Raw genomic sequence first — 19,112 nt, 5'->3', positions numbered from 1 at the left:
CCTACCTATCTATCTATCTATCTATCTATCTATCTATCTATCTATCTATCTATCTATCTATCTATCTATCTATCTATCTATCTATCTATCTATCTATCTGAAATATTTTTTAACCCTGCCTTAAAAAAAGACACAGGGTGGTTTGCATCATTAAAAAGATGATATTTAAAACACTGAAGTGCAGGCATTATGCATATATTGTAATCATTCTGCTTTACATTCCTATTTATTAACCGAAATCTTCTCAGGATTTATGCTGGGGTAACACAGACAGCATAGCTTTTAGAGGTGAATTGCCTCAGGCTAAGGAATCAAGGCAGACATTTGCTGCACTCTAAGACGTCATGTTCCCTGCACATCAGATAATGTCTATGGTGATTTCTTAACTTGAAGCAATTCACTTCCAAAATTTGCACTGTTTTGAGTTATGCTTGGAGTGTGCTTGGAGTGTGTTTGTGTAACAAACAGGATTTTGGCTCCTGGGTTGATGTCCTGCCTGTACCCCCAATGTGGGACCCAAGATAGCTTAAAGTAATATTGAACAATATTCAAGAATATTAAAATACTAAAACAATAAACAACACTAAAAAGATTACAGCAGAATTACATTAAAGTTACAGTTTGAAACAACATAGCTTTTGACCATCATCCAGGCAGATGGGATATTATTGGTTTAGAGTCACATTTTGTAGAAGAGTTCACATAAAATGAAACCTTCTCACTTTCAGTGGGCAATTTATGACACTGTAACTCAAATAATTTTGAACACTGTCCCCACATTTCACTTTTTATTTCCCCCTTATTTATCTTATATACAAAAAACAACTGGAACAAATTGTTCCCAAGCAACCTTCTGCATAACGCATGTTGCTTATATACCACCTCATAGCACTCTCTGGGTGGTTTACAATTTAGTTATGCAGGCTGCACATTGCCCCCACCAGCAAGCTGGGTACTCATTTTACCGACCTTGGAAGGATGGATGGCTGAGTCAGCCTTGAGCCAGCTACCCGGGATAGAATCTGGGTTGTGAATCATCATAGGCATCCTTCAGTCTTGAAAGACTATGGTAACATGCTCTGAATTAAGGAATGTCCCCTCCAGAGCATGAAGCCTGGGTAAAGTAATATGGAGGATAGACTGTTACCCATGCAGCAGATCCCCCCTCTCCGCGTTGCTGAAATGGTCCAATGGAAAGGCAAGAGCCAATACAATTGGTTCCAGCAACGTTGCAGGAGTTGGCAGAACGACACGAACTGCCTTCGGGACTCCAGCTCGGGATTTTGCCTCTAGGTTAACTCCTGAAGCCTTTTCCATGAATGGATATAGCCACAAGGCAGTGGAGGTTTGAAATCAGAGTTTTCCTTCTCCTAGATGGGCTGCCTTCCATGGCTGACGAGCCCCACCTACCCGGCCTGCTCTTTAATAGTGCCAAAGTATGATCCAACCTTTACAACTTTCCTACCTCCCAGGTGTATGCAAATCTAATTGGCTTTCCTAGGGTTGTGAATAGAGATGGGAGTATTTGTATTCGTATACAAATACTCAAGCATAGGTGGATATAATGAGGGTCCAGCTCCATGGGGCCAGACGGTCCACTCACCATTCCACCGTTGTCATGACCTCCACAGAGCCGTCCAATGGCTCCAGAGATCATGTTTGGCAAGCCACTCTTTAACATAGCAGACAGGCTTATCATCCTGCCTCCTGCCAAGAGTAGCGAGCCTGTGTGGGGGTATTCGTATATGAATACAAATACCCCCATCTCTAGAGTTTTGGCTGCAGTACTGCAGTTTAACCACTGCACCACAAGGTAGCTATGTGGTCTTTGTTTTTTATCTCAACCACTGCAAATGCATAAGTGTATCATGATACTGAGAAGTGACATACTCTGGTTCTCAGTAGGTTGTCCCCATTCAGAAGGGGCCCTGGAATTCTTGGTTGAAGGTCAGAAAACCAGCCATCGTAAGATCAAATCCACGCAACGGCGTGAGCTCCCGTTGCTAGTCCCAGCTCCTTGCCAACCTAGCAGTTCAAAAGCATGCAAAATGCAAGTAGATAAATAGGTACCACCACAGTGGGAAGGTAATGGTGTTCCGTGTCTAGTCGCGCTGGCCACGTGACCACGGAAGATTGTCTTCAGACAAACGCTGGCTCTATGGGTTGGAAACAGAGATGAGCACTACCCCCTAGAGTCAGACACGACTGGACAAATTGTCAAGGGGAACCTTTACCTTTACCTAACCTTGTTCCTTGTCTTAACCTTTCAAAGACCTCCTAAGACCCTTATCCTTAACCCTAAAACGTCTGTTACTCTATGAGTTCAGGAAATATTCCCCAGAAGTTACCTAGTGCAAGCTTCTTCTTATTCTTTTTAACCTACTTGGATGAAAGTTAAAACCGCACCCTCAAGAAAAATACAACACCCTTCCTCAGCAACTGGCCAAAACCTGCTTGAACCAAAAAGCTTTCACCGGCCAGTGAAATGGCCTCAGGGAGCGGTCAGCCTCCTTTTCCATGGCAGGGAGTTCCAAACCCTGAGAGAGGTCATCATCATTCATGGCTCGACAGAGATTCTTATCACAAATTCTATGCTCACACAGGGGAGACTTTTATGGAGGAAGGAGCGAAAACTTGACAAAATGTGTGCATGTTCATGGGGAAATATGTGATAAGGTTAAAACGCAAAAGAAATACTGCATGCAATAAATAAAGAAATCCTGCATCAGTGAAGACATGCAAGTCTCCACTTGCTGAACATAATTATCTTTAAAGATTATTGCCTAGATCATTCTTCAAGTTTCTACCCCACCACCTCCAGAGATAACAAGCTGTTCAATTTTATGCTCCTTGTTAACATTTCCCAAACAACCACCTTCTTTCTACAGGGCTAACACAAGGATGGTGATTATTTTTTTTTGTGTTTCCTTTCCCCCCTTTTTTTTCCTGCTTTGGGAAACTCAAAAGTATATCTTCATTTTGCTGAGCAACGTAACAACTGCACATTAAATGATCGTGAGTTGGCCAGGATTCTTCCTGAATGTCTGACACTTATTTGCTTCTGTTTACAGATGGTCTCTACACCATTGGAGAGAATAAATGCTCAAGCACTGAATGCATTGAGAGGAACTCGGATTTGCAGTATTAGATCTGTACCTCAGGATGCACATCTCTGCTTCTGGGGATTGCATGGGCCCTGGGCTGCTTCCCAGGCAGTTCCTGAACACAGCAGCACCTTAGCTGGAAACTATGTCAAGTGGGCTGCAGGGTGGACATGCTTTTTCCTGTCTTCCAGTATTGCTGTCATACTCCAATTAGCTAAGGCAAAGGAAAAAAATGTCTCTGTGGAGATCACTACATGATGGGACAACTTTTTGTCTCCTACTCATTCAACATCCATCCTTCTCAGCAGGGAGGGAGTGGACGTTTAGACTCTCACATCCCTGCATAGAGAAGTCAACGGAGTCTGATGACTCTGACTTCAGGAGGTGAGTGAAAAATCTGCTTTGGGTTTTTGTCTGAAGTTTAAAGGAGCTAGCTGAAGTACTGAACCCATGAGGGGGTAGGGTTTAGCAGCTCACACAGCTTCACACTGAAATCTGGAATGTATTCACTGCCCCCCCCACTTCTGGCTGAATTGTCTGCATGCGTATGCATGTATTTATATACACATGGGCACATGCCGAAGTCTATTTCCATTGAAACTAAAGAGAGCACAAAAAGGATTTCTGCACCCGGTGTACCTATACAATTTTATTTTTTACAGGTTCAGCTGTGTGTCTGCAGCGTATGCATGTGTTGGGCTTCGGCATGCAATGTGTGGAATGAGCATAGGCTAGGGACGGGAAGCCTTCTTGCAAAACTGCACCTGCTCAGTGAGATTGGTACTCAGAGAATCGCTAACCTTTGTACAATTTCTTGTCTCCAGCAGTAGAATAAAGCACAGCAACCATTTCCCCATCTGTAATTCCATAAATTGTGCAAAATGTTGTTGTTGTTTAGTCATTAAGTTGTGTCTGACTCTTCGTGACCCCATGGACCAGAGCACGCCAGGCCCTACGATCTTCCACTGCTTCCCGTAGTTGTGTCAAATTCATGTTGGTTGCTTTGCAGACACTGTCCAGCCATCTCATCCTCTGTCATCCCCTTCTCCTCTTGCCGTCACACTTTCCCAACATCAAGGTCTTTTCCAAGGAGTCTTCTCTTCTCATGAGATGGCCAAAGTATTGGAGCCTCAGCTTCAGGGTCTGTCCTTCCACTGTCTCCTGGAGTTTGGTCAAATTCGTGTTGGTAGCTTCGGTGACAAAACAGCTCTGTGCAAAAATCACTTTCTTTTCCTTTGTGAAACAAACACAACAGAAGCACAAAATGATGAACTGTTTGAACAAAAGGACACAAATCTCTTGCCCCTCCCCACTAATTCTAATATTTCAAAAGTCCAACCAACTGAGACACGGCTGCCATGGGTATGCAACATTGGTGCAAGCTACAGAACCTGTGCAAAAATCTTTTCGACCGTGTCAGAATATATTATGCCACCTTCATCTCTTGTTGTTGTACATGAGAACGAGACAAGCAGTTCCTAAGATGGGTGGGTGGATAAATCCGTATTCTTTCCCATATGTTTTTTCTTTATACATAAAACATCTGAGGGGGAATGGGCAACCAATGGAGATCATCAGTGGCTCAACCATCTTTCGGCTGATCTCATTGCTTGCGTGGGTGCTGGAGGGAGGTGGCAGAAACTAGTGGCTCTGAACTGGTGGAGCTATGAGGAAAGCCTTATGAGGAAAGATTGAAAGAACTGAGCATGTTTAGCCTGAAGGGAGATATGATAGCTGTTTTCAAATACTTTTCAAATACTTCGCAGGTACTCATACAAAGGAGGGACAAGATCTGATCATCCCAGAGTGCAGGACACGTAATAATGGGCTCAAGCTAGAGGAAGGCAGATTCTGGCTGAATATCAGGGAAAATATCTTAACTGTTAAAGCAGTATGGCAATGGAACCAATTACCTTGGGAGGTGGTGAGCGCTCCAGCAAGAGAAAATTTGACAACCATCTGTCAGATCTGCTTTGGTCTGGATTCCTGCATTGAGCAAGGGGTTGGACTTGATGGCCTTATTAGGCCCCTTCCAACTTTATGATTCTGTGAGTCCACTTTGGGTTTTAGTACCGATTTTAGAAGAGCTGACTAAGTGCTGAACTCTATTCCCCAAATCAGATCAGTGCACCATTGGGAGCTTGCTGTATCACAATATTTCATCAGTTGAGGATGAAGGGAATGATCTGGCAGTGAATCATCTGGCTAAGCGACATGATTGTTCTCCATACGGCAGGTGTGACAATATTTTTTCACTCCTCACGGTGTACTCCAATTTAAAGCTACCTCTCCGGCTTTTAAATGTTGGCAGGGAGGCTTCCTCAGGCTGTTTCAGGGATGAACATGACGATCTGACAATCAAGATAATGCACTGAAATGTATCCATTATGCCAGCAGCATTCTGTAGAAAGGTTATGTGTCTGGAATTCCGGACAGCAAATGTCAAACAAACACATACACTTCTTTTCAAAAAGAAGGAGGATGAAAAAAAAACACCCTACAGTAATCCAGGTGCTTTAGTGAACTGCAGATACATTCCTGGTTCTTATGCCTGCTCTTTGGATTAAAGAATTGCAACAACAGGCATCTGTCTGATTTATGACATGTTTTTGCAGGAGGACTGATTCCTACTCCCCCTGCACCTCAAATAAAGAGAATCATCTTTTGAAAGTGACACAAAAGCCATATCCATGAGAAACTCTAAGAATTCACGGTGAGAAGTAAGTGAGATCTGTTTGCACAGAACTGAAAATAAACATTTGTAAAGTCAGGGTGCAGAGGAACATTATCTTCTTAGAAGTTCAGATCTGCAGAGCTAGAAGGGACCCTATAGATCAGGGGTCTCCAAACTTTTGATCATGAGGGCCACACCGGATATTTTTAACATCTTTGATGGCCAAAGGAACAGGAACGTGTGCACACAAATGCATGCACACACATGCATTGATGTCTGCATGCACACACTCATGTCCCCCCACCTTTGGCCATCCATACTCTCTCTCTCTCTCTCTCTCTCTCTCTCTCTCTCTCTCTCTCTCTCACACACACACACACACACACACACACACACACACACACACACACACACACACACACACACACACACACACACACACACACACACACACCATGTGCATACCATCATGTACACACAGAGAGATGCCTGCACACATACATGTATCCACCCACCCACACACCCGCATGGACACCTGCACACACACACACAAACACACACATATTCATGTACAGACTCATGGACGCATGCATGCCCCCCTGCCCCCACATACAAGCACAGACCCACGCCTGTCCGCTTGATTCCCTGGCAGACAGAAAGGTCACTTTGAAGGAGATCACTCCCATTGAAACAATGCTTTTCACTGGGACCAGATACAGTTTTTTTTTGCTGCCATTTGATCTCACCCTTAGAAGGCTCCTTATGATCCAGAAGCTGAGAATGCAGGTTTCATAGAAAAACTTTGAGAAGTTATGTATTGGCTGAAATCCTGTTGTTTAGAGCAGTAACTACAGTGCGTCCATTGGATCATTGAGGATTTGGTGGGTGAACTTTTACATGAGATGCCTGATTTGGCTACAGTAATGCACGCCTTAATTGCATCCCACTTGGAACACACTGTATATGGGGCTGCCCTTGAAGATGGTTCAGAAATTTCAACTGATTCAGAATGCAGCCACCAGACTACTGACTGGGGCCAGTTATAGGGAGCATATAAACCCCTCTGCTACAACAACTAAACTGGTTACCAATCCATTTCTGGGCCTAATTCAAAGTGCGGTACATTACCTATAAAGCTCTATAGGGCTAGAGTCCAGGCTATCTAAAGGACCATATCTCTCCATATGAGCCATCTTGGCACTTAAGATAATCAGAGGAGGACCCCCTCTCGGTTCCATTGTCAGTGCAGGCACGCTTGATGGGGCACACATACTGGTTCTCCTAGAAACATCAGTCACACAACGCAGGGGAAAGAATTTTCTATCTTAGTGACTGTGCCTTTTTGTGAGGGGATCATGTTAGCCTGAATAGAGGGAGGCTGCTATTTGCACCATTTTGATTTTCATGGGATAAAATGACTATGCATTGGAAAATATTTCCTTCACAATTGGAAATGTGTGGTCTTCCAGATATTGTTGGGAGTACAGTTCCCATTAGCCTTAGCTAGCGTAGCCAGTGGTGATGGAAGATGGGGACTGGAGTCCAGCAACATTTGGAGAATCACATATTCCTCAACCCCATTCTAGACTATAAAGCTACCTTTGTTTTCCATGTTCTGTAGACTAGCTGTTCCACTTAGAAGCACAAGAGGTTCTCACGGGCTTCAGAGATGCAATAGCGAGCCCAGCTAATGGACTGGTTCAGAAGTCAAGAACTCCTGTTGGCAAAAGGAAGAAAAAATGGGACTGAAATAAGGGGAATAGTGGTAGATCAGAGAATTGAAAACAAGGTGTATTTTCTTGCAGATCTTACAAATACTCCAAACATGATTTGACCTAAAAATTAAAAAAGGATACTATATGGAATATTAAGAGGTTTCTAGGATGTATGGAGACACATGTGTATGTTTTATGGGGTGAAATCTGATTTTCCCCTAAATGTAAGGTTATATGTTGTGGTTATATGCCATCACGTCACCCCCAACTTATGGCAACCCCATGAATGAACAATCTCCAGAATGCCCCGTCCTGAACTGCCCTGTTCAGCTCTTGTAAACCCAAGCCTTTATTTGGTCTACATTTCATATTTGGTCTTTCTCTTTTCCTCCCACCTTTACCAGCATCATTGACTTTTCCAGAGAATCCTGCCTTCTAATGATGTGCCCAGATTAGGACAGCCTCAGTTGCATCATTTTTGCCTCTAGAGACAGCTCAGGCTTGATTTGATCAAGGACCCACTTGTTCTTTTTTTCCTGGTAGTCCAGGGCATCTGCAAAGCTCTCCTCCAGCATCACATTTCGAATGAATCAATATTGTTTCCTGTGAGCAATGCACCCTCTAATTTTTCAGCCCTGCTGGGCGGGGCTTCGCCTCTCACACGCACAACTTCAGCCCTGCATGCACGTGTGTCTCCGCCATGCACAGGGTCCTGTCACGACCAACACCAAATGTCATTGCTGTGTGGAGGAGGAAGAGAGCTGCGCAGAGGGAAATGGAGTCGTGCACCTGGCTTAGCGGGAACTTTGCCTGTAAGCTTTCTTCTCCGTCCTGATTTTGGGTTATATAGGACAATAATAGACAATAGCTGCTATGAATCACAGCTTTGGTGTGTGTATTTGTTTACTTTCTCTTAAAACAAAGAGACTTATTAGAAGCGAAAACAAAGAAGAGCAGCAACTACCCAAACGAGAGAGAGAGAGAGAGAGAGAGAGAGAGAGAGAGAGAGAGAGAGAGAGAGGTGTTAAGATGGCTCCAGATCCCTTTGAACTATTTAATGGGGAATTGCATAACAAGTGCTGTGAGGTTGCTAGGTTTTGCCACGTCGCTGCCTCGCTGCGTTAAATATTAACAGGACATGCACTTTCTGAGGTATTGTTCAAGCGCCTGGATACTGCGGAGCCAATCATCATCAGATATGTTGCCATGGCAGCAATATCACTGATTCATTTCATTTACAATGAAATCTACACAGCACTCTGCTAAATGGATCTATAAAAATGAATCACGTAAACTGGGGGAAAACAATCCTTGATATTTCATGTTTGCTGTTACATATGCTTCCTATCTTTCTGCGTTTAAATACTAATTTGTACAATCTCTCTCTCTGTCTGTCTGTCTGTCTGTCTGTCTGTCTGTCTATCTATCTATCTATCTATCTATCTATCTATCTATCTATCTATCTATCTATCTATCTATCTATCTATCTATCTATCTATCATCTGTCTGTCTGTCTGTCTGCCTGCCTGTCTAATATATACACTTGTTCTGTCAAGCCAATGAAGATTTTTCAGACCTAATGGCTGGTGTTTATATGAAGTTCGTATACGTTGCCAAGGCTAATTGTAGCTAATTGATGAGGGGCATGGCACAACTCATATATGTGCAGCTGAAGACATGGCCAGACCTGTGACCAAGACACACCATGACATCTTGTTGATTACCTGTGATTAGATGTTGCAAGTTACACAAACCTTACGCAATCAAAAATAGGATTCTGGGCGATAAACTGAATGTTTAAAACTTAATTTCTCTGCAGTGTTCATCTCCTATATTTTAAACCCCTATATTTAAAACCTTTAAGTAGTGGGGCAGAGTACATTTTCTGTGGCCCCCATCTCTTTGACATGTTTATGTGAATATATTTTTGCTTGTGTTTTATTGTAGCTGTTAACAACAGCAACACTGTAAGCCGAGGGCCTTGCATTTTATATGTATTTGTTGTATGTGTTCAATCACACCTTTGTCAGGCCCCTAATTAAGTTAAGTGTGGCTTTAATTTGAGAACTCATTTGAAACGACCTCTCTAAAATGAATCAGGGGAGTTACAGCTGGCTGGCTGTTTGTTGAGTCACACTGCTAGCTCATGGCTGGTTTCTCCCATGTGGGCAATAAAATGATTACTTCTATAAAATATAAAAAAACAAAATAAAGTAAAACCCACCCGTCCTGTTTTTAATTTATGGCACAAAAAAGTCTCCAGTGCATAAACAATGCGACCATACAGGACAAGAGAATTTTCAAAAAAAAAAAAAAAAAAGCAACAAAGTTCCTCCCCCTGAGGGAAAATATAAAAGTGAGGTTACCTGTGCAAAACCCACTTGGAAAAAAAAATCAATTTTCAACTCCCTTTTACCGGCTGACAACCATGAATTATAAAATAACAGAATTGCGGATTGCTCATTGGAAGGTTGGGAAGTACTGAATTTGTAAATCTGACTGCAAGAGCATCTCTCTCTGAGAAAATTTGGTTTTTGGAGGAAGTATGGGTTAATTGTGGGGAGCAGCCATGCATCTTAATGTCTAGCTTGACCTTTACTCCTTTTTGGAGTAGACCTATCTGGGTCCATTCACTGAGTACATCCATTTCAGTGAATCTACTCTAAGCAGGACAACGCCTGGGTCCAACCCAAGGCCCTCCTCTTGACACCATCACAAGCAGTACAAGCGTCCATTCCTTTGAAAGCAGGCATGACCTCTATAGTCACTGCTCATTTGTTCCCTTGATTTCCCTTGAACCCAAGCCTTTACAGATAGTCCATAGAAGTAGAATGAGCATGTGTCACTGGCAGCAAAGTGACCTGATAAGTTTGCCGTTTGGTGCCTTTCATGTGACTATACACCATCACTGAAATACATATAGACCCAGCTTGTGGAGTCTGGGTGACTAATCTCACAGGTATAGTGAGTTTGTTCTTTTAGTCTGAACTTTAAAAGAGCTTATCCAAAGTGCAGAACCAATCCACAACATCAGAGCCCACACCTGCATGAACTAGTGCTTGTGTCATAGATCACACTTTGAAGCTCCAATCTTGCCTCTCTTTCCCTGGTGGTCCATTTCTTTCCAATCTTCATTTCATGCGCTGATAGAACTGCTGGATAGCTCAGAGGTTTAGGGATCTGGCTGCGGTGCCAGAGGTTGAGAGTTTGATTCCCTGCTGTGCCTTCTTCACAGGGAACGGATTCAGTGATCCATCCCTATGGATCATGGGGAATAATCTAGCTCTGCAGTTCAGTACATGGCACCATTTTGAGCTGCTCTGGGACTGCTACATGGCACCATACTGGGGGCTTCTCCTACTCTGCCCCTGTGCCCCACCCTATCCCTGTGTTGCATCACAGAGCTTGCATGTGACACATGCCCTGCAATATTTGCCTCACCCTGGTTGCCGTCCACCCATACTACACCACTAAGAGGGCGGACACTTGGGTATGGAGGGTTGAGGACTTCCAAAGTTCATGAATGGGCATGTGCAGCCTCTAGACCCCAGAAGTTCACCCATCACAATCAATGCTTTCAGTGCCTGTAGGGACATAAAACTCTGCCCATCTCAACTTTGTCATGTAAAAAGAAATTCACACATTAGGAAAAGTACACAATTTCTTCATTATGAGATGGCATTTCTTTGAGGGCCATGGCTGTTTTTTTATATTTTTGTGCACTTTTCCTAATGTGCGAATTTATGAATTTTAGCTTATGTACGCTGTTTCCCATATTGATTAAACCATGTTTCTGTGTACTTGTTAATTGTACAGGCTTTGCTATTTGCACTTTAAACGATGCATTTTTCTGTGTGCAATTTATCTCTCCAGTATGTCCTCCACAGCTCACAAATGTGTGAATGTTCAAGGCGAGGTGCACAAAATTTTAAAATTTATTTTATTTTGCACCCAAGAGGTGCAAAATGACACACACACACACTCTTGTGTGTTGCAAATGTGGCATGTAAGGGTTCAGTGGTTGGAGACCTTAGTGTTTGCCTAGTGATGGTGTCCAGCTTGCAGGTATGAGAATTGCCACATTAAAAGCAACAGAATTTCTCCTTGTGCAAAGGATCTGTAGACCCCCCTTGCACAAGTGGAGGGGGAAAAGAAACTATGCACAGAATGTTCTTCATGTCACTAAAAAGCAGCAAGATACTGGTAAGTGGCTTTTCAGGGTCTCAAAGAACGGTCTTTCCCAGTTCAGTCTGGAGATGTCAGGTAGAAAACACTGCACTTTCCCACATACAGTGTGTAGCTCGGTCACGGGACTGTGGACCTCTGGAGGTGATTTGTTTTACAGCCTTACAGCCTGTTTCTCATTGCCACATTCTCACTTTAAAAAGCAAACTGGGTAAAAATGACCAGAGCTGGATGTGGGGCAGAATGAAAGGAAGCTTGCTTTCTAACCTGTGTTGTGTGAAAATAGCTGACATCACAACAAAACATGAAAGCACTGGAGTCCCGGACCCACTTTTCAGCCTCCATGAGAGGTTGGAAGCACCCTTTTTATTTTATTTTTATGTTTTATATTTTTGGACTACAGCATCCAGAAGCTTCAGACCAAGAATGGGTGATGTTGGCAATTCTACTCCAGGAAAGGAACATTTCTAAACTCTGCCCAGAACCCTTTGGGAAGGCATCAGCTGGGGAGGGGGGGAATAAGCATAGGTCCATGTATAGTTTTGTATTTCCCCAGGCTTTGGTCCAACAAGGTGGGGCGAGCATTGTGTTATGGCATAATCACTGCTCCCAAAAACTTCCAGGACTGGAAATAGTAATTGTTTCACCAAAAATATTTTCCCTCTAAAAGAGATTGTGGGTTGCAAAAGGCCTCCTGGGGGCTGCCTTGGCCAACTAGTGATTTTTTTTTAATTTTTAGTCTTCTGCAGAGCAAATGCTTGACATAATCTGTGCCATTTTTTCCTTTTAAAGGTGTCTCTGCTTTTCCAGTATCTCCAAGGAGATGTAAACAGGGAAAATTCTTACATTCTTAGCTCTTCAATTGGTGGCTCATGTGACGGTATAATCAGTAGAGTCTAGGCTGAGCGAAACCCAGACACTGATTATAGTGACGCAAAATGGACTCAGCATTGTGCTTATTAAATGAAAAGCATGTGGAAGGGTTCCAGTGCTTCCCTCAAAGTGGAGTCTAAGCAGTTGTCGTAAAAGCTTGTGATCGCAAGCGGGGAAGGGGAAGAATTCAAACAGGCTTTTAAACTAATCATACTTTCGTATAGCAGCTGCCAAAGAAACATAACATTGCTTTCAAAATAAATGGCACGACCTTGTATGGGGATGTTACTGAACTGATCAGATTATTATAGTAATGCTGTGATATGATCTACCACCAACCCCCTTTTAAAATTTAAGGCGTTTTTTTGCCCCTAGATGCATTAGGAGAATACCAGCAAAAAATCATCCAAGGTGTTATTTTTTCCAGTTTGGATTTTTGCAAGGTTATAGTCAAAATCCTCTTACATAGAAGAAGGGAATAATGGTGTGTAATCAAGTTGATTCTGACTTATGGTGATTAGAAATAGGCATAATTAAAAAAATGTATCACCAAATGGATTAAAATCACTAATTCATCAATTCCTATTCATATTAGTCAATGCCACCAATGAATGTTAGTGATTTTTTATTTGTTGAGCTATAGAAGGCACCAAGAGACAAAAAAATTGCAGGAATGTTTCCCATAATTCTCTTCTACAGTCCCTCCAAGTTTGGTGATAATTGGATTTCCCCAAGCCAACTGCTAAAGGGCATTTTCCTGGTGGACCTACTTTGTGAGTATATAACTTGGACATTTGAAACCCATTCTTCACCAAACTTGGGGACATTATAAAGGAGAGCCAGAGGAAGCTTCTCTGTAATGTTAGTGTCTCTAGGTGCCTGGGGGAATGTCCCAGGGGCCCCCACTTTGTGGTTTTATAACTCAGACAACCAAAATCCAAACTTCACCAAACTCTATAAGCAGGGCTTATAGAGGAGAGTCAGGGGAAATTTCTCTGCACTTTTGATGTCTCTGGGTACTTGAGTGTTTATAGGGTTTTTAAAAAAATGAATTGATGAATTGTTTTTTTTTTATTCATCAGGAAAAAATTGTGAATTTGTGATTTGTGGAGCTTGACAAATCATGAATCAACATTAACCACCATTTTTCTAATTCGTTCCCATCTCTACTGGTGATATTTTTTCCCAGGGCTTTCCAGGTTGAGAGTTCTCAAAAGCGCTTATGATTCCTTGTTCTGGGAGTACCAGGGACAGTGCAGCTTGCCCAAGGCCACCTAGGCTGGCTCCTCTCACAGGAGGCTCCGTGGAGAATCCCACCTCTGGCTGCGCAGCCAGATGCCCCAACCACTGAGAGATACAGCTATCGATTTTCATTAAACCTGTCTTATAAATGTACAAAGAAAGGGGCCAAGCTTGTCCCATTAAAAAAAGCCAAAAGGAAAAAAAAAAGGATGAAATCACAAATACACCAGAGAACATGTATATTACTAATGGAGGGGAATGCGGTAACATATGGACGTTATCATTTTGGACAGGCCAATTCTCATCATCTTCTTTCTCATCCATGCCTGATCTCTGGTGGCAACCTTCACCTGAAAAAAATAAAGAAGGAAAATATTATACTGTAGAGCTGGAAAGGTCAAAGCACCCAGGAGCAGTGGTACTAAATGTGGCCCCAAAGCAGCTTTGTAATTCATGGTGTAAAAATAACACAAGATGTACTTACAGCACTGAACATCTGGCTAGCAAATCTCTTTTTCCACAGGGGTTCAAAAGTGAATCATTTAGCATCAATATATTAAATAAGAGAGAGAGAGAGAGAGAGAGAGAGAGAGAGAGAGAGAGAGAGAGAGTTTAGCATACAATTGTATTAATAAGATGACTAAATAGTACGTCTAGCCAGCTGTCCTTCTAGATGTTCCTCCCTCTTCAAACTTTGAGCAGAGGCCAAGTCTACTGAGCCCTGGGTAGCCTTCTCCTCTGCTATCTCAGAAGGGCCTTGGATACTGGTCACCTTTCATCTACTCTCCTCTGGTGGCCTAGTCTACTGGTCATGGTCTGCTGAAAATTGCCGATCTTGGAGACCTGGTCTACTGTTACGTTACAGTAGAGAAGGCTGCCAACCCAATCTATGAGATCAGGGGGAAGGTGTGCCTTCAAAATTTGGTGTCCTGGGGCAAAGCCCCTTTTGCCCTACCTTAGCTATAGCCTTGCCAAAAATAATCTCTTCCAATCCGCAGGTCACCCAAATCTGCAAAATGGAAATACAGATGACTTCTTTGGGATTTTGTCCTTGTAGGAAGTTCAAGGGTGGTGTCTTTTTACACAACAGGTACATTATATTAACACTGTAACTCATTTGATAGTTTCATGTGCTTGTTTGGCTTTAGATCTGCCTAAAAGAAGGGTATTGTTAAAGAAAATTTTATAGTACATGCTCAACAGAGAGGCCGGTATCTTTGCTAACCCCATAGCTCGAGACAGACTGAAACAGTGGTTCTGATCACACTTCCTCTGCCATCCATTTCTTTCTGCTGGCCTCTCATAAAGTCACAGACATGCCCACTTGCTTCTCAGCTAGATAATGTGACCCATGAAACTACCAGCGTTGACCTGTTTTGGCCTGTTGTGAATGATACCAATTGTGTCTTTTATGCTACTGGGTATGGCTGTATCCTCAGCCAGAACCTGCGCTCAGGCTTGTTGCTATGTTACAACAGGGATCAAAAGCAAATTAAAAACAAAGGATTTGAAAAGAGGTTCGGGGAAAAAAAATCAGGTGAAGTTTAGATCATTGTAACAATGCGAGAAAAACCCCAGTGGCTAAGACCAAAGGTCTGTGTAATCTAAACATCCTGCTTCCTTCAAATACGCACCCGAGTAGCTCCAGGAAGTAAACACGGAAGATGTGAAGACACCAGCTGTCCCCCCCACCCGCTGTTTGCCAATAGCTAATCAGCAACTGAGATGCAGAGACACACTAAGACTGCATTTAGCTCTCACGACAGTGAGCATTGCTTGGCTTCTTCTCCACTTCTTTATAAAGGTTATATATTAAAGATAAGCAAATCTCTTATCTTCCCCCCCCCCGCCCCGCCCCTGTGGAGAGGTGCATTTCCAGATTTTGGAGCAGTTGCTTTAAAAAAAAACAAAGATTACAATACTCGGCATCCCCAGCCAGTATGGCCAGGAGCATATGTGAAAGGATGAGAAACAGAGGACTATCCTGGAATCAGTCTAGTCTAGTAGGCATCCTTCAGTCTCGAAAGACTATGGTATCGTGCTCTGTATGGAGGACTTGGAACAGCGTCTAGTGTGGCTGAGGAGGCCAATTCGAGAGTGACAATCCCTTCCACACTGGAGACAAATCCAATCTGTCCCCTGTCCAGCTCCCTGGTTTTGCTTCCTTTGTGACTTCCTCTTTGCCTCAGCCTGCTGGACAAGGGTCTCTTCAAATTGGGAGAGGCCGTGATGTACTGCCTGCCTCCAGGCTGAACGATCAGATGTCAGAGTTTCCCATCTGTTGAGGTCTATTCCTAAGGCCTTCAGATCCCGCTTGCAGATGTCCTTGTATCGCAGCTGTGGTCTCCCTCTGGGGCGATTTCCCTGCACTAATTCTCCATATAGGAGATCCTTTGGAATCCGACCATCAGCCATTCTCACAACGTGCCCAAGCCAGCGTAGACGTCGCTGTTTCAGTAATGTATGCATGCTGAAAATTCCAGCTCGTTCTAGGACTACTCTATTTGGAACTCTGTCCTGCCAGGTGATACCAAAAATCCGTCGTAGGCAACGCATATGGAAGGTGTTCAGCTTCCTCTCCTGCCGGGCACAAAGTGTCCAGGACTCGCTGCAGTACAGGAGTGTGCTCAGGACACAGGCTCTATAGACCTGGATCTTGGTATGTGTTGTCAGTTTCTTATTGAGCCATACTCTCTTTGTGAGTCTAGAGAACATGGTGGCTGCTTTCCCAATGCGTTTATCCAGCTCGACATCTAGAGAGAGGGTGTCAGAGATGGTTGAGCCAAGGTACACAAAGTCATGAACAACCTCCAATTCTTGTGTGGAGATGGTAATAGAGGGAGGTGAGTCCACACCCTGGCCCATGACTTGTGTTTTCTTCAGGCTGATTGTTAGTCCAAAGTCTTGGCAGGCCTTGCTGAAACGGTTCATGAGTTGTTGGAGGTCTTCAGCAGAGTGGGCAACAATGGCTGCATCGTCTGCAAAGAGGAAGTCCCTCATGCATTTCAGTTGGACTTTGGTCTTCGCTCTCAATCTAGAGAGATTAAAGAGCTTTCCATCTGATCTAGTCCGGAGATAGACACCTTCTGTTGCAGTTCCAAAGGCATGCTTCAGCATGACAGCAAAAAAGATCCCAAAAAGTGTTGGTGCGAGGACACAGCCCTGTTTCACTCCGCTTCGGATGTCAAAGGGATCTGATGTTGAGCCGTCAAAAACTACAGTGCCTTTCATTCCATCGTGGAAGGACCTGATGATGTTAAGGAGACGAGGTGGACATCCAATCTTGGGAAGTATTTTGAAAAGGCCATCCCTGCTAACCAAGTCAAATGCTTTTGTAAGGTCTATGAAGGCCACTAAGAGTGGCTGTTGTTGTTCCCTGCATTTCTCCTGCAACTGTCGGAGGGAGAATACCATGTCAGTGGTGGATCTATTTGCTCGAAATCCACACTGTGATTCCGGATAGACTCTGTCTGCAAGCACCTGGAGCCTCTTCAGCACAACACGGGCAAGCAGCTTCCCTACAACGCTAAGAAGAGAGATACCACGGTAGTTATTGCAGTCACCCCTGTCACCTTTGTTCTTGTACAACGTGACAATGTTTGCGTCCTTCATGTCCTGTGGTACTCCACCTTCCCTCCAGCAGAGACAAAAGATTTCATACAGTTCGGTGATGATGATCTCCTTACCGCATTTCAGCACTTCAACAGGGATGTTGTCCCTTCCAGGTGCCTTGCCAGAGGTGAGGGAATCCAAGGCCGCATTTATTTCTGCTAGGGTTGGTTCGCTGTCCAGCTCTTCCAAGACAGGCAGGCACTCAATGTTATTTAATGCTTCTTCGGTTACTACATTCTTTCTGGAATATAGCTCGGAGTAGTGCTGCACCCAGCGTTCCATCTGCTGTGCTCGGTCCTGGATGATCACACCTGTAGTAGACTTTAAGGGAGCAGATTTCTTCTGTAATGGACCTAAGGCCTGCTTGATACCATCATACATTCCTTTGATGTTACCTGTGTCCGCTGCTATCTGTATCTGAGAGCAAAGCTGAAGCCAATAGTCATTGGAGCATCTCCTGGCAGCCTGTTGGACTTGGCTACGAGCGGCTCGAAGAGCTTGCAGGTTGTACTCGCTAGGACAGGCTTTGTATGCTGCTAGAGCTCTTCTCTTATCCTCAATGGCTGGCATTAACTCCTCCGAATGGGCTTCGAACCAGTAGAGAGAAGGAAAATCTGAAGGCAGTTGCCCAAAATGGTAAAAAATGCTCCTGAGAGGAAAAGTGTTAAACAGGGTGACTCAAAGGGACTGAACAAGGGGTGGGGGCAGGAGGATCTGATCCCAATTTTGAAGGTGGAGAAAGAGCCCCCTCCATCCCTGTCACGAACCATCTGTGGCCTAGGGCTAGCATTTGCATGCTAAAGACTTGGACCGCCCCAGATGCCTTTTAATCTTCTGCTTCTGAATATCCTGTAACTTCATTTTTATCCTTTTCATAATGTGAACCTATACGTGACTACTCAAAATTAAGTCTTTTGGGTACAGTGGGGCATACTCCTAGATAAGAGGGCATAGGCTTGCAGTGTTAATCCACATTATATTGCCACCCTTGTTTGCTTGCATAATCTTTTGTTGATCAGCCTGTCATTTCTGAAGCTTTATAGTCTCCCTCAAACAGCTTGTTCTCCCAGGCTTTACATAATGCAGCTGAGAGAATTTTAGAACAGCCCAAAGGCAGATACTCTGTTTTATGCCAGCCTCTGGAGGCTGACTTCAGCTTTCCTTTTAAATGTTGAATTGCTTTTAAAATTGCTTAGACACTAAGCACTATAGTCTCTAGACTTACACTTCCCACTGAGATATTTTCTGCATCAACTTGGGCTCATTTGTTTGGGTACATCAGAAACATTCTCTCTCTCCCCCTTCTCTCTCTCTCTCTCTCTCTCTCTCTCTGTGTGTGTGTGTGTGTGTGTGTGTGTGTGTGTGTGTGTGTGTGTGTGTGTGTGTGTGTGAGAGAGAGAGAGAGAGAGAGAGAGAGAGAGAGAGAAGGCACCTACATAAATATGTGTGTGTTACATGGAATGGTGTATATTTGCAAATAGAAAGCATGAGGTACAGCTGCATTATTCTTCGGATTATTTTAGTCTATTATTTGTATTTGCAAGCTAGATGGATAGCTCAGTGGTTTATGTATCTGGCTGCAGAGCCAAAGGTTTGCATTTCATTTTGTGTATAAAGCAGGAGTGTAAAAACCAGTTTAATGTTTCTTTTGCATTCAGCTTTCTGAAAACTCTTTCCATCCCAAATATGGAGAAATTCTGAAAAACA

The 19,112-nt window shown here is 43.5% G+C and overlaps 2 long non-coding RNA genes across 2 annotated transcripts; one reads left to right on the top strand and one right to left on the bottom strand.

Annotated features, from left to right (window-relative positions):
* Positions 1-8,152: 8,152 nt before the first annotated feature.
* Positions 8,153-9,302, top strand: LOC110081910 (uncharacterized). Its single transcript, XR_012084925.2, has 2 exons — positions 8,153-8,305; positions 9,050-9,302. It is a non-coding gene; the product is annotated as an uncharacterized LOC110081910 (long non-coding RNA).
* A 4,488-nt stretch (positions 9,303-13,790) lies between these two features.
* LOC144587933 (uncharacterized) lies at positions 13,791-14,309 on the bottom strand. The gene is made up of 2 exons (XR_013543194.1): positions 14,278-14,309; positions 13,791-14,143 (listed from the first exon to the last, which is right to left on the bottom strand). It is a non-coding gene; the product is annotated as an uncharacterized LOC144587933 (long non-coding RNA).
* Positions 14,310-19,112: the final 4,803 nt, after the last annotated feature.

Source organism: Pogona vitticeps, chromosome 3 (assembly GCF_051106095.1).
Source record: "Pogona vitticeps strain Pit_001003342236 chromosome 3, PviZW2.1, whole genome shotgun sequence".
NCBI classification, from domain to species: domain Eukaryota; kingdom Metazoa; phylum Chordata; class Lepidosauria; order Squamata; family Agamidae; genus Pogona; species Pogona vitticeps.
Note: the sequence above shows the minus strand (reverse complement) of the source record. Positions and strands in the feature narration are given on the sequence as shown.